Source organism: Mirounga angustirostris, unplaced genomic scaffold (genome assembly GCF_029215605.1).
Source record: "Mirounga angustirostris isolate CCGP_5_RB_7025 unplaced genomic scaffold, mMirAng1.0.hap1 SCAF_9, whole genome shotgun sequence".
Classification (NCBI taxonomy): Eukaryota; Metazoa; Chordata; class Mammalia; order Carnivora; family Phocidae; genus Mirounga; species Mirounga angustirostris.
The window spans coordinates 142173013-142183572 of record NW_026991717.1 but is presented as its reverse complement, the minus strand read 5'-3'; the positions used below and the strand labels follow the sequence as shown (position 1 = coordinate 142183572).

General features: G+C 63.1%; 1 protein-coding gene across 1 annotated transcript in view; it reads right to left on the bottom strand.

Moving 5' to 3' along the window:
• The window catches only part of TRMT61A (tRNA methyltransferase 61A), a 36105-nt gene that overhangs the window by 11668 nt on the left and 13877 nt on the right, over window positions 1–10560 (bottom strand). The window contains exons 4-5 of the transcript XR_010405341.1: window positions 2633–2868; window positions 55–391 (exon numbers count right to left, since the gene is read on the bottom strand). The gene's annotated coding sequence lies outside the window, so the exon portion shown is untranslated. The remainder of the gene's footprint in view (window positions 1–54; window positions 392–2632; window positions 2869–10560) is intronic.

Below are 10560 nucleotides of genomic sequence, written 5' to 3'. Positions count from 1 at the left end.
GAGATATGGTCTCCCGTCTGCCCCTGGGCCTGTGCACACAGGAGGTGACCTTACCTGTAGCAGAGGGGAAAGTCTGGGAAGCTCCTCTCCCCGGAGAAAAGGCTTGAGTTAAGGTGTGCTATTGAAGATCATCTTCTCATTAGCAGAGAGCTGGTATTTCTGACCAGTTAGTCCTTCCAGGGCTCCTGAGCCCTCGGTCACCTCCCTGTTCCGCCTCCAGCGAGGACGAGTCCCACTCACTTGGGCAGTTTCCGTGCCCATTGTACACCTGTTACATGAAAACAGGACCTTGTCTGTTCTGCTTCTAGCCTTCTACGAGCACATTTCTGCTGTCCTCTCTTCCTGCGAATGTCTTCCACGTGACCCACATGCTCAGCCATGCAAATGTGCCCTAGGCCCAGAAGTGAAAAGAAACAAATTGTACAGGTTAAAAAAGAATACTTTGGGGGAAACTGGAAATTTTTTAATAAATCCTCTGCCACACAGAGATGCACTGTATACCACATTAGGCTTTGATTCCTTGTGGACATTAGAACCAGTGTTGTCAAGCTCCTACTGCATGCCTCATGACTGTGCTAATGGTCGGAAAATATCCATCACACCATGTGGCCCCAAAGAAACCACAGTCTGGTTAAGGTGGTAGAGGACATGCTGTGCTGGGCGCTCCAGATCTGTCTCTGGCATAAATGCCTGGGCATCAGGAGCTGGGAGGGTGCTTAGTGTGCACTGGTGAGGCCAGGGGATGTCATGGGCCAGGGAGGCTGAGGTAGGGGGCTTAGGGGTCCCTAATGGCACTGGACAGGAGGAACCCCGGAGGGGGCTGGGGTGAGGCCCTGGCATGCAAATGCACCAGCTGGAGTGCAAGCAAGGCCCAGATTGGGCCCTTGGATGCAACTCTGAGGTTACCACTCTGAGGTGGTCAAGGTGTGTCGGATGGTGGCTTCTGCTGTGACTGACTGATTTGAGAGAGAGAGCGAGGTGGGGTAGGGGCAGAGGGAGAATCTTCCAAGCAGACTCTCCGCCAAGCTCAGTGAAGACCTGAGCTGAGATCAAGAGTTGGACACTTAGCCGCCTGAGCCACCCAGGTGCCCCCACTTCTGCTATAATGTAAATGCTTCATTTTCAAAACCATCTCTGACTGACTGAACCAATGTGCCAGGCCCTGTGTGAAGCATGTTATACACACACTTAATTCTCAGAAGTGTTCCAAGGTAGGTTTAGTATTCTGTTTCATAGATGATTCAGACCTTCGGCTGATCACTTGCTCAAGGAAATGCCCTAGGTCACAGGGCACATAGGAAAGGCAGACACTATCCGGGACAGCGCCAACTCAGCAGAACTCCCGCCCCAGTTTACCTGGAGGGCAGGTCCTACCTGCAGGGCTCCTGAGCACACTGTGCGCAGCCCAGGAGCTCATGATGGCCCACCTGGGGGAGCAGCTGAGAACTCAGGCCCAGCAGTTGAGAGCTCAGGCTGGGGCCCAAAATTTCAGCTCTTCTGCCGAGCTTCAGCACCTTTCCGCAACATGGGCCTTTAGCACCAAAGGTTGAGGCGGATGCTAGCTAATGCACACCACATTGGGCTCCAAATGTCAATAAACCCTGTTTTTTTTTTTTTTTTAAGATTTTATTTATTTGACAGAGAGAGAGGGAACACAAGAAGGGGGAGTGTGAGAGGGAGAAGCAGACTCCCTGCTGAGCAGGGAGCCCGATGCGGGGCTCAAACCCAGGACCCTGGGATCATGACCTGAGCCGAAGGCAGACACTCAACAACTGAGCCACCCAGGCACCCCTCCCCTTTTTCTAAGATTTTATTTTTAAGTAATCTCTATACCCAACATGGGGTTCAAACGACAACCCCGAGATCAAGAGTGGCTTGCTCTACTGACTGAGCCAGCCAGGTGCCCCGTCCCCTGCCCTGCATCCCTTTTAGTGGGAAAATTTCATAAGAAATACTGTCTTAAACCAGCGTCTTACTCTGTCCTCATGTCTCTTCATTGTGAATTATAACTGGAAAAATACCTCCTTCCTACTTAATCCTCAAAGTGAAGTTAATATTTCTCCTCTTTGGATCCGTACACCTTCCTGAGCTGCCAGGAGGCCGTGGCTCCCAGTTTGAGGAGCACTGCCTGCCTCCACATTTTGTCTTCACTGCGTGGTCACAACATTTCATTTATACAATAAACTCGAGCCATTCTGGGGGTGCTTGGGTGGCCTAGTTGGTTGAGCATCTGACCCTTGGTTTCATCTCAAGTCATGATCTCAGGGTCATGGGATTGAGCCCCGCGTCTGGGTCTGCGCTCAGCACGGAGTCTGCTTGAGACTCCCTCTCTCTCCCTCTGCCCCTCGCCCTGCTCACGCGCTTTCTCAAAATAAATAAAATCTTTAAACTCTTGAGCCATTTCCCTGTAGCCTGTTTCCCAAGCGAACATGGCCAGCCTTCATGCTGACATGAGTGTCGCCGTCCTGGTCCTCCAGGGGCCTTGGACACAGAGCTGAGTGGTCCCATCACCTTCCTACCTGGCCAGACTGCGGGCATGGCCTCTACACCTGCCCTTCCTCCCACAGCTCCCTGGCCTCTGGCTCACTTGTCACCCCTCGCCAGGCCACCCCACACTGCCTTCCAGACTCACCACGTCCTTTCAATGAACTCTTCTTGGGAAGTAGTGTTCTCAGCTCCTGCTGCATAATACATATTCAAGAACTTGCTGAATACATGAATGGAAAGTCTCAGATTTCAGATAGCTCCATGAAGTGTTCAAAATCAGCTGCCTTGGGATGCCTGGTGGGCTCAGTCGGTAGAGGATGCAACTCTTGTTCTCGGAGTCATGAGTTTGAGCCCCACGTTGGGCATGGAACCTACTTAACACTTAAAAAAAATAAAATAAAATCTTAAATAAAAATAAAACCAGCTGCTTTTCTGCTCATCAGGATTCAAAGAACTATGGTCTACTGCACCTGAAGCTGGGATTCTGGTGTCATGGTCAGGAACTCGCCCTATAGCCACCTCATCCCCCTGGGCAGGGTCAAGAGTGCCCCAGACCAAGGCCCGTGTGGTGAGATGCCCAGCCAGGCTGGTGTATCGCCAGCCCTGCCTCTGACCAACTGCCCTCGGCTGAGCACCTAGCCAGGTGAGGAGCCGAAGGGACACAGGCAGCCCTCACACAGGGGAGCCCCCCCGGGGGGGAGCACACTGTGGCCTCCTTGGTCATGTCATCTTCCTGGCCAGGTCGGGGGCTGGACAGCAAGGTGCCCAAGGCCCAGTGTGTCAGGCAGAGGCAGGAACCTTCTGCCAAGAGGGCCACTGCACCAGAGCTCACAGGGTGGAAACGGGCATGGAGGGTCCCGCCAGGACCCCTGAGGTCTGGGTGCAGGCCACCCTTCTCTCTCACCATCCTGGGTTGCTCTGTTTTCCTGGGGAGGGCAAAGAATGGAATTGCTCCCATCTCATGCCTGGTCACAGGCAGCCCTGCGAACCCCTGGTGGCCGGCCCTGCAGAAAGGATCGGCTCCTGGGCTGCTGTCCCCGATCCTTGGCACGTCCGGTCGGACCGCTGAGTGGCCAGTAGACACCCCAGGCTGCAGACTGAGCCCAGCGAACCCCCAGGGGCAGCGGGAACTGACCGCACGTGCCACCTGCCAGGAGCCCAGTGGCGGTCCAGCCTGGTGGGCCCAGTGGAGAATCCCTCGGCCTGAAGCCACAACACCTGGCCGGTCACCCTTGTCTCCACACTGACCCTGAGATCACGAAACTGGTTCCTCCTGGCAGTATCGTCAGTCCCTAGAACATCACCTGGCCCAACCAAATAAATGTTTGTCGAGTGAGTGAATGACTGGAAACAGCACCACCGGGGCTGGCAGAAGAGCGGGGGGACGGGATGATGTCCTGAGTCAGGGATGGCCTCCTGCATTCGTGCAGCGCACTTTCATGGGCCCCTGTCCTGGGGACCCGGGGGGTCGGCAGCCCCAGCCCCAGGAGTGTCCCCGTGTCTGGGGAGAAGGCAGACAAGGGCATGGAGCACACAGGTCAGGGGCAGGGTGAGTGTGTGCCCCGCACGTGTGCCCTTGGTGGGGGAGTCAGAGAACGCCCCTCGAGGGGCACACCTTTGACACCAAGCCCCTCAGGCTGGGAAGGCCTCCCAGGTGAGGGAGCGGCAGGGATGGAGGCCCAGAGCCCGGTGCCAGGCATACCCGAGGGCCTGCGGAGCTGGGCAGGGAGCAGGGGCGGAGCAAGGACGGAGCCACTGGATGGCAGGCCCCCAGGGAGCCGCGGGAGCCGCTGGGTCTTTCAGGACTGGGTGATTTGCTGAGTGCTACCCGCCCCCCCACTGGTGGCAGGGGTGGGCGCTGGACTGGGCGCAATGGGACCAGGGCAGGGGGCCCAGGGGGGAGGGCGCCGTAAGAGTAGCAGGCGGAGTGAGGGACCCAGGGAGAGGATTTGGGGTGGGGCAGTGAGGGCGGCCCCAGGGGTGGGGGCTCCCAGGGGTCTGGCCTGCCTGAGCCGCCCCTCGGCGTGGGGACAGAGTCACTCGAGCAGGCAAGTGGAGAACTCACCGGGTCTAGCTCACTAACAAAAGGAGCTGGTTATTAAAGGTGCAAAGATGCAGCGGCCACAGGGGTCAGTGCATCCCTTGGGCCTGGGGCAGCGAGGCGCCGTCAGCCGGCCCTCACCCTGAGGTCTCGCGTGGGCACCCTCGCTGGCCTCCTCACGCTTCCCTCCCTGCAGGCCGGCTGAGGCAGGCCCAGGGCACTCCCAGCCGCCCTCAGCTCCTGGCTCTGGACGCCTTACTTTCCCTGGGACACCCAGCTGCCCGCTCTCCCCACCCCGCCCGTGCTTTCAAAAGAAAGGAAGGTGTCCTGGGACCAACATGGCTATTGGGGCAGCCCTGAGAGCAGGGGTCATACGGGATCTGGGGGAGAGTGTGCAGGCGGACGACCGCCCAGGCAAAGGCCCTGAGGTGCTGCGCGTGGGAGGTCAGGTGAAAGTCTGCAGGGCAGGACCCCAGGGCGCCTTGTTGGCTGTGGGGGGAGCTGTGGGCGCCTTGGGCAACAGGATTGCCTCCGGATCAGAAAATCCCCAAGAACAGAGAGCCAGGTATGATACAGCAGTACAGGGGCCCTCTGGGACGGCGCGCTTTCCCCTAGGCCCAACCCACCGCAGCTCCAAGCCTGCCACAGTGACTCATCCCATGGGTGTCTCTCCAGACGCTAGGCCTGAGCGCCGGCAGGCTTGGGACGCAGCCCCAGGGGACCCCTCCCGGTGAGATCTCTGGAGGAGAAGGAGGACCCAACCAAACCCTCCGCCACCCCCATCCCCTCCAAGCCCCGGGCCCTCCGCACAGTCCGGCCCTCCCTGCTCCCGCGCCTGCTTGGCACGGGGCCCCCTTGACCTTGGAGGTCTCACGAACTGGTCGTGTGTTGTGGCTGCGATAGCGGCCGCCAGGCGGCGCCCGCGACCCGGCCTCCGGAACCCGGGGCCTCCCAGGGTGGAGGGAGCGGCGGAAAGCGAGCAGCCCGCCGGCCGCGCAGCTGTCGCTCCTGGGTCCCCGCCGAGCGCACCTGCCCTCGCGCTGGTGGACAGGTGGCCGCGGCTCCTGCCCCCAGTTGGTTGCCCGTGGGGGCTCCGTGACCCGTCAACGCCACGACCATGTACCACGGCGGGAAGTCCGCGCGGAGCCCTGCGGTTCTCGCAGCTTCTGACGCGCCCCTCGGAGTTGGGGTCTGGCGGACCGCCTCAGGCCCCACGTGGCCCCCACCGTCGGGGGGAGCCCCCACCGCCTGGCAGGAGGGGAGCCCACGCTGCCTATCTGTCCACGTCTCCCCGCAGGCTGGTCCCCCATCCTGGGTAACTCCAGCTCGACCTTCCTGACCCCAGCCCCATGTGCTGGCCCCTTGGGGCTCTGTCGTGCTCTGGCCTTGGACGGACACCCACTGGCGGCTGGGTAATCTCCGCCCCCTCCTCTGTCCTCGGGCCCCACTACAGCTCGCGTTTGGGGCTCTAGGGCAGCAGGATGGAGAAAGTCAAGGAAAGCTGAAAAGAAGGAAGAAGCACATAGGTGTGCCTGGGCTGGGGTCTGGACCCTCAGGGTCAGGAAGGGCTGCTGTGAGAACGGAAGGCTGGTCCTCACCCTTCCTGGGCCTCCCCCTTGTGCTTTTGTGGCTTAAGGAGCCCTGTCATCCTCTGTTCTTCTCTGGGCCTCAGTTTCCCCCAGCAGGCCTCCCAGGGCTGTCCCCAGGCTGACAGGGCCCCCACGCTGCACTGTGGGGTCAGGGGCAAGCAGGACAGCACAAGTGATGGTGAAGCACGCGAAGATCACCTGTCACCAAGCAAGGCAGACCTCTGGAGGCTGGTTTCGTGCTGCCCACAGCAGCCGGGGAGGGGAGGGGCAGGGGGTGGGGGGTGATGGCACCAGCCCCAGCAGCCTCATTTGCTCCCCTGGAGTCAGGGTACAGCTGGGGGCTGGGGGAACCTTAACTCCTGGCCTCCAGTGTGGCCTCAACCGTGGCCGTGACCTCAGCACAAGGGAAGCCTCCTTGCCATTAGTTCTGCCCCAGGAGCAAGGAAGGCCCTCTTCCCGCCTCCTCCCCTGACGTCCAATGACTCCCGTCCTGCCCCAGCGCCCTGGCTCCAGCCCATCCACCTGCCCCTCCATGAAGCCCCCCTCTGCCACCCCTCACCAGGCCCCTGCCCAAGGAAGCTTTCTGGGGCCTCTCAGCAGCCACCGCCCTGCCCTGCCCCCAGCCGGGCCTCTGTCCCTGCCCACCCTCAGTGGGGTCCTGCACAGGTTCAGGGACCCTGGCTCCCTCCCCCGATGCCCAGACTCCACCCTTCGACATCAGCTGACAGTGGGAGTCCGGTCGGGCTGCCCAGGGCCCCAGGGCCTCTCTGTGCTCCCCTGGCCCCGGAGATAGCCCGAGGCCTTGGCCAAGGCGCCTACCCATCAGTGAGTCTCTGGGCCACTGTCTGTGAAGGGGGCCCACGTGGAGCCCTGGGGTGGCAGCAGCCGTCGTGTGCGAAGGAGCCCAGCAGGTCCCAATGCGTCCCGGAGGTGGACTTCATCTTAACTCAGTGCCACTCACGTCCTCCCTTTAGACCAGTGTGTCCCCTAAGTCCTAGGCCAGCAGGGCCCCCTCCTCTCCTCCCCACCCCCTGTGGGTCCAGGGCCTTCCCGTCCGCAGGGCCCCTGCTGCTCCACAAAGTACCCTCACGGCCTTATTGGCCCTCAGCCCTCCCTGCCCAGGGCACGGCCCCCGCCCCAAAGATGACTGCTGGGTGAGGCCTGCGGGCCGGGGTGGGGCAGGGTGGCCAACGACAGCGGGGCCATGTGGCCGCCACAGGGCTCAGCCAGCATGGGTCACCCCGTCCCTCCGGCTGCCCCACGAATGCATCAGGTCTCCTCCGGCGGCTTGCTCAGCCTCCCTGGGCGTTGGAAACACTTGTCCCCGTCCCCACAGCTCCAGGCCAGGCAGGCTTCCTGCCGGTGGAGGCCGTGGGTATGGAGCTGGCCCTGGACGGTCAGCTTGGGTCCCGGAGGCAGGTACAGGTGCTGTCAGGCCCGGGGGCGGGGGGGGGGGGGGGTCCTCCCGCAAAGGATGGCAGCCCTCCCCCCTGCCCCGCCTGCCGTGAGTGCAGTCTGGCCCCCATGTCCCGATGACAGACGCTGAGAAGCTGTCTGAGCTGGTGGAGGGACCCGGCCCTCCTGTGGGTCCTGTCGCGTGAGGGGCGCATGCGCAGTCAGAGCTCTGTCCGCAGTGCTCCCGGCTGCCCCCTCCCACACTGGGATCCAGAGAACTTTGCATCTTACTGGCACCGCGGCACCAAGGAGAGCCCTGAGATTTCGGGGGGGACTCCAAAGGTCTTTAGCAACCCCTGAGGCCACAGGCCACCAGGAGACAGGGAGGGGACTTGTGTGGCTGAGCACCGACTGGGTGCTGGACACTTCTGCACCCCATCTCTCCCCTCTGTGCAACAGGAGACTGAATACCCACAGGCTGGGCCCAGCACCCCTGGGTGGGTGGCAGGCCAGGAGGGGGCCCCCAAAGGCCAGAGTGTGCACCCCCCCAGCCCCCGCCATGCCTGAAAGCCCTGCACCCTCTCCTGGAGCAGCATGCCGGCGCCGCGGGGGCGGGGGGGGGGGTAAGTAGGCCAGCGTTTTGTGCGGTTACCATGGTGCTGTAGCGCCTGCCTCCTGGGCCCTTCCCGGGGCCACCGCCGGCCGCCGCGGGGGCTCCCTCTCCAGCCCGCCCGGCCCCAGTCAGGCGCTGCTCCCAGTCTCCGAGCCCCGCCCCCCAGGCCCCTGGCCGACCCACCGTCTGCCGGGGGCCACGGCAGAATGTGTCTGTCCCACCGTGTCACACGCACACAGCACGGCGCACACGTGCACACACATGCACGCCACCCAAGGCTGCCGAGCCGCTGCGCTGGAGTCCCCAAGAGCTCACGTCCACTGCGCTCCGGCCACGTGTGGGCAAGATGTCCGTCATCAGGACATGGGGGCCAGACTGCACTCACGGCAGGCGGGGCAGGGGGGAGGGCTGCCATCCTTTGCGGGAGGACCCCCCCCCCCCCCCCCCCCCCCCGCCCCCGGGCCTGACAGCACCTGTACCTGCCTCCGGGACCCAAGCTGACCGTCCAGGGCCAGCTCCATACCCACGGCCTCCACCGGCAGGAAGCCTGCCTGGCCTGGAGCTGTGGGGACGGGGACAAGTGTTTCCAACGCCCAGGGAGGCTGAGCAAGCCGCCGGAGGAGACCTGATGCATTCGTGGGGCAGCCGGAGGGACGGGGTGACCCATGCTGGCTGAGCCCTGTGGCGGCCACATGGCCCCGCTGTCGTTGGCCACCCTGCCCCACCCCGGCCCGCAGGCCTCACCCAGCAGTCATCTTTGGGGCGGGGGCCGTGCCCTGGGCAGGGAGGGCTGAGGGCCAATAAGGCCGTGAGGGTACTTTGTGGAGCAGCAGGGGCCCTGCGGACGGGAAGGCCCTGGACCCACAGGGGGTGGGTGTCCTTCGACAGCACTCCTCTAAAACCCAGTGTTTTCCTGACCTCGCCTGGTGAGCTGGAAGGCCGAGGGGCGGCCCTGGGGGTGCACGTGCAGGCTCGGCCCCAGCCCTGCGCCCTGTGTGTCCCAGCTCCCCCTGGGGACCGGAGTCCCCGCCCAGCAGACATCCTCACTCCTTCATCCAGCAGATGCTCTCTGTGTCCCCGGGCCAGCGCGCCCACCACGGCAGGGATGAGCAAACAAGGCTTGGAGGGGGCAGCCCTTGCGCACCGGTGTGTGAGTGGGGGCTGGGGGTGTCCGTCTGTGCGTTTGCACACGCGAATGGGTGTGCCCCACCCGGGCGCCCGCTGCAGCTGCCCTCCCCTCCCCCACCTCAGGCCCCCTAATTTATGCCATGAGGGGGGCCGTCCACTCACTTGTTCCCAGCCAGGCAGTGGCTTTGTCCCCAGGCGGATTCCCAACGGCCGCCTTTGGGAAGAAAGGGCCCTTCTCTGGCCGGCAGTGAGGTCACCAGGAGGGGCCGGACGCGCACAAAGGCCGTGGCCCCCCCACCCCACCCTGCCAGCAGCTGCCTCTTTGTCCCGAGCTCTCAGCCTAAAAGAGACCCCAAGGGGCCCAGCTCAGCCTAGGCCAAGCCTGGCCTTCCTCCTAGGAAAGTGGATGGCGTGGGGGAGGGGCCGTCCTCTGGCTTGGCTCCCGGGGAGTGACAGCACCGAGTGAGGCGCAGACCTCACCCCAAACGCCATGCTGGGCCTGGGGCAGCTGTGGGGGGGCTCGGGCTGGTGGGGGGTATCTAGGTGTGCCCCCCCCCAGCCGGCAGGCAAGCAGGCTTCAGGGGTGGGGGGTGCAGGAAGGTGAGGGAGCTTGAGGTGTTAGGAGGCAGCCCCGAGAGAGGGGCAGGCAGCTAGGCCCCTGGCCTGGGGGGGCCTTGGTCATGGGGGGAGGCTCGAGGCAATGCTCCTTGCACCCCGCCACTGAATCCAGCTTCTCCCAGATCCCATGATGCCTGGCCCGTGCGTGTGTGTATTTGCTCTGTGTGTGTGTGTGTGTGCACGCGCATGCATGCGCACAGGCGTGTGGTGGGGTGAGAGGGGCTGGTGGCCTGGCTGTGAGAGATGGGGGAGCCCTGGTGGAGGGGCCCCAAGGGGCAGAAGGCGCTGAGTGGCGGACGGGGGGGTTGCGTGGGCAAAGGCCTGGTGGCCTGACTTAGGAGTTCAGTGAGGACTGCAGGGTGGAAGGCGAGACACGTGGACACGTGGACCTCCCTCCCTAGCCTGCTGAGCCGCCCCCCTCCCCCCTCCCCCGCCAGCTGGTGGTACTTGGGCTCAGAGCTCCTTAGTAGTCTCTCCGCGGAGGGAGGAAGTGGAGCCTGAAGAGAGCAAAACAAAAGCCCTCTGCTTGTCCCAGACAAACAGAGGCCGGGCTGCACACTGGGGACAGCCGCTGGGGGCCCTCGGCCCTGCCAGACGTGGCTGCGAGCAGAGCCAGCCCTGGCCAGACTCGAGGTGGGGGTGCCAAGCCCAAGGGCCGGGGACAAAAAGCAGATGGCAGAGGACTGGGG